The following is a 2763-nucleotide window of genomic DNA, read 5'->3' on the forward strand; positions in this document are numbered from 1 at the left end:
CCTTGAGTTTACTTAATTCTTTCTTCAAGGCCAGTCAGTAATAATACATTTTCCCACATCCTACTCCTTTCCCAGCCAAATGCTTTCACTTGTTCTGTTTGGTTGTGTTTCATTCAGTCATTTAGTTTAATGATGCGCTACCATGCAGCCCACTAATGTAAATACATCTATCACACGATATGCCTGATGGAACACTCCAGAGGCAGAATGATTAGAGAACATTTCCTCTTATGCACAAAGGGTCACGACCGCGCGTCATCGAATGATACAAATGAGGAGCTTTGCTCCACCAGAAACCTATAAAAGGCAGGCAAAGGAGTTTGAAACTTTACTCTACACCGTCTAAACTAAAAGTGCTCCCAATGTGGGGACAGCCTGGGTTAGTAATGCAGAAATCGCCACCTAAAGCGCCCAACGAAACATTCATCAGCCGAAAATGTCAACGTTCAGTTCGGTATTCAGACAAAAAACGTCCACAATCCAAGGGCAGATTCTCAGGACTGGAGTTTTTCTCACACCTAAATCTCATGGAGCACAATTCCTGGGGTCTATTTGACACACCACACCTGTCAAATCCCAGGGAATGAGACTGAGATCTATCTGACACAGGGATATTACTGAACAGCAACCCTCACAAATAATAAATCAGAGGTCAATGTTGATCAGGCAAGTCAGAGCTCGTGAGTACTTGAAATATTCAGCCATTGGGATCTATGTGACGCAAGACGGAATTGAGAACCAATCAGAGCAAATGTTTACAGAGTCTGGAAACTATCAGCAGAGGAGAACAGTCCCAATTTCTCAGAGTTGGTGAGGTGTATCATCCCGGGAATAGTGTTGTGAATCAGTCACGCACTCAATCTCATAACTTCGCATCTTTTCAAAAACGTGGCACCGGAAACAAGATGCAACATCCCAGGTGAGACAAGAGACTGTTTTATTTGAGTTTCATATAATTGCTTTGTGTTTGTTCTCTACGGCGTTATTGATGAAGTAGGGATTATTTGCTCTTCTGTCCACGTGTTCCCTGATTTGTGCACATACACACGGGGGATCCTCTGCTCCTTCACCCCTTTGGGTTTACACCCTTACTGTTGTATGTTCCTCTGAGTTCATCACTAAACAAAGAAGCACGTCACACCTCCCTGAGACTGAGATCAATCTGACACACCGATGTTAATGAATAACAATCCTCAAAAATGATAAATCACAGGTTGATTTCGATCAGGGAAGGCAGAGATGAGAAGTTTTGGAAACCCTGCTGCTTTCCATGTCCTGTCCCACAACCCTCTGTCAAACTTGATGCTCTTAGCTGTTCTTCCAATATCCTAACATTTTATCTTAAATTGCTATTAATATTTTTCTGTAATTTTGCATTATATACCAAAGCACAGGGTGAACCAACAAGGACCCCAAACACTGAACTCTGAGAACGTACACAATAAGGCAACCTACATTCTGAAACGGCAAACCCCCGTTAACAAATAGTTGACAAGTACAAAACAGTGGCTGAGATTAACTTGAACTCATCAAAATAAAAGGAAAGTCCTCTGGAGGTACAGCGGTGTAGGCAAGAACTGGGCAGACAGAATGGAGATCGGTTTGTAAAATTCTTGTTTATATCCAGAATGTTCCTTCCACACAATGTAACCTTTTATTTCCCATCACCCAAATCACCCATGGTATCTTTATTTTCAGCTACGAACCATCACCTGTAAATTGAATAATTTATGTTCAAAGCCCCTCCCACCATCAAAGGTTCGGCAGAAATAGGAAGAGCTAGAAGGAGATTGGAGTCAATTTTTCTTGTGGTGAAATATAAGTGCTGTTCTAACACAAGGTATTTCTGAGGGATGGTCCAGTGAAGCTATGTGGATAGAACTCATAAATAAGAAGGGCATGATTACTTAGATGCAATTGTAATAGTCCCCCCAGTAGTCAGAGTGAAATTGAGCAACAAATATGTTGAAAGATCTTATTTATATGTAAAAATAATAGGATTGTAACAATCGCAAATTATAAACTTCCAAACATACCATGGGACAGCCATGGTCTTAAGAGCTTGGATGGTGAGGAATTTGGTAAGTGCTAAAGTAAATGTTTTTCATTAATATGCAGATGTAACTATCACAGAAGGAGCAAACCTGACCTACTCTTGTGATACAAGGCAGGGCAAGTGACTGAATGGTTAGTAGGGGAGCTTTTTGGGGCCGGGGTCATAATTCGATTAGTTGTAAAATATCTATGGAAAGGATTGGCATTATATATAAGTTAAAATTCTGAATTGGACTAGGGCAAATTTTGATAGTATGAGACAAAAAACTTTCAAGGGTTGGTTGGAGTAGACTGTTTGCAGCTCAAGGGACGGCTGGCAAGAGTGAAGCTTTCAGAAGTAAGATAACGAGAGTTCAGAGGCGTGATTTTCCTGTTAGTGTGAAGATAAGGCTGGTAAGAGGAGGGAACACTTGAGGAATAAAGATATTGAGGCTCTGGTTCAGATTAAGAATGAATCATATATTAGATATAGATAAATGAGATCAAGTGAATCTCGAAGAGTCCAAGAGGTGCAGGGACATTCTAAAGAGGGAAATGAGGAGGGCAAGAAAGGAAAATGAGATAGCCTTGGGAGATAATGTTAAAGATAATCCAAAGAGATTCGACTAGTACATTAAGAGCAAAGGGGTAGATCATAGAGTCATAGAGATTTACAACTTGGAAACAGGTCTTTCAGTCTCACTTGCCCATGCTGACCAGATATTCTAA

Source organism: Chiloscyllium punctatum, chromosome 31, assembly GCF_047496795.1.
Source record: "Chiloscyllium punctatum isolate Juve2018m chromosome 31, sChiPun1.3, whole genome shotgun sequence".
Taxonomy (NCBI): domain Eukaryota; kingdom Metazoa; phylum Chordata; class Chondrichthyes; order Orectolobiformes; family Hemiscylliidae; genus Chiloscyllium; species Chiloscyllium punctatum.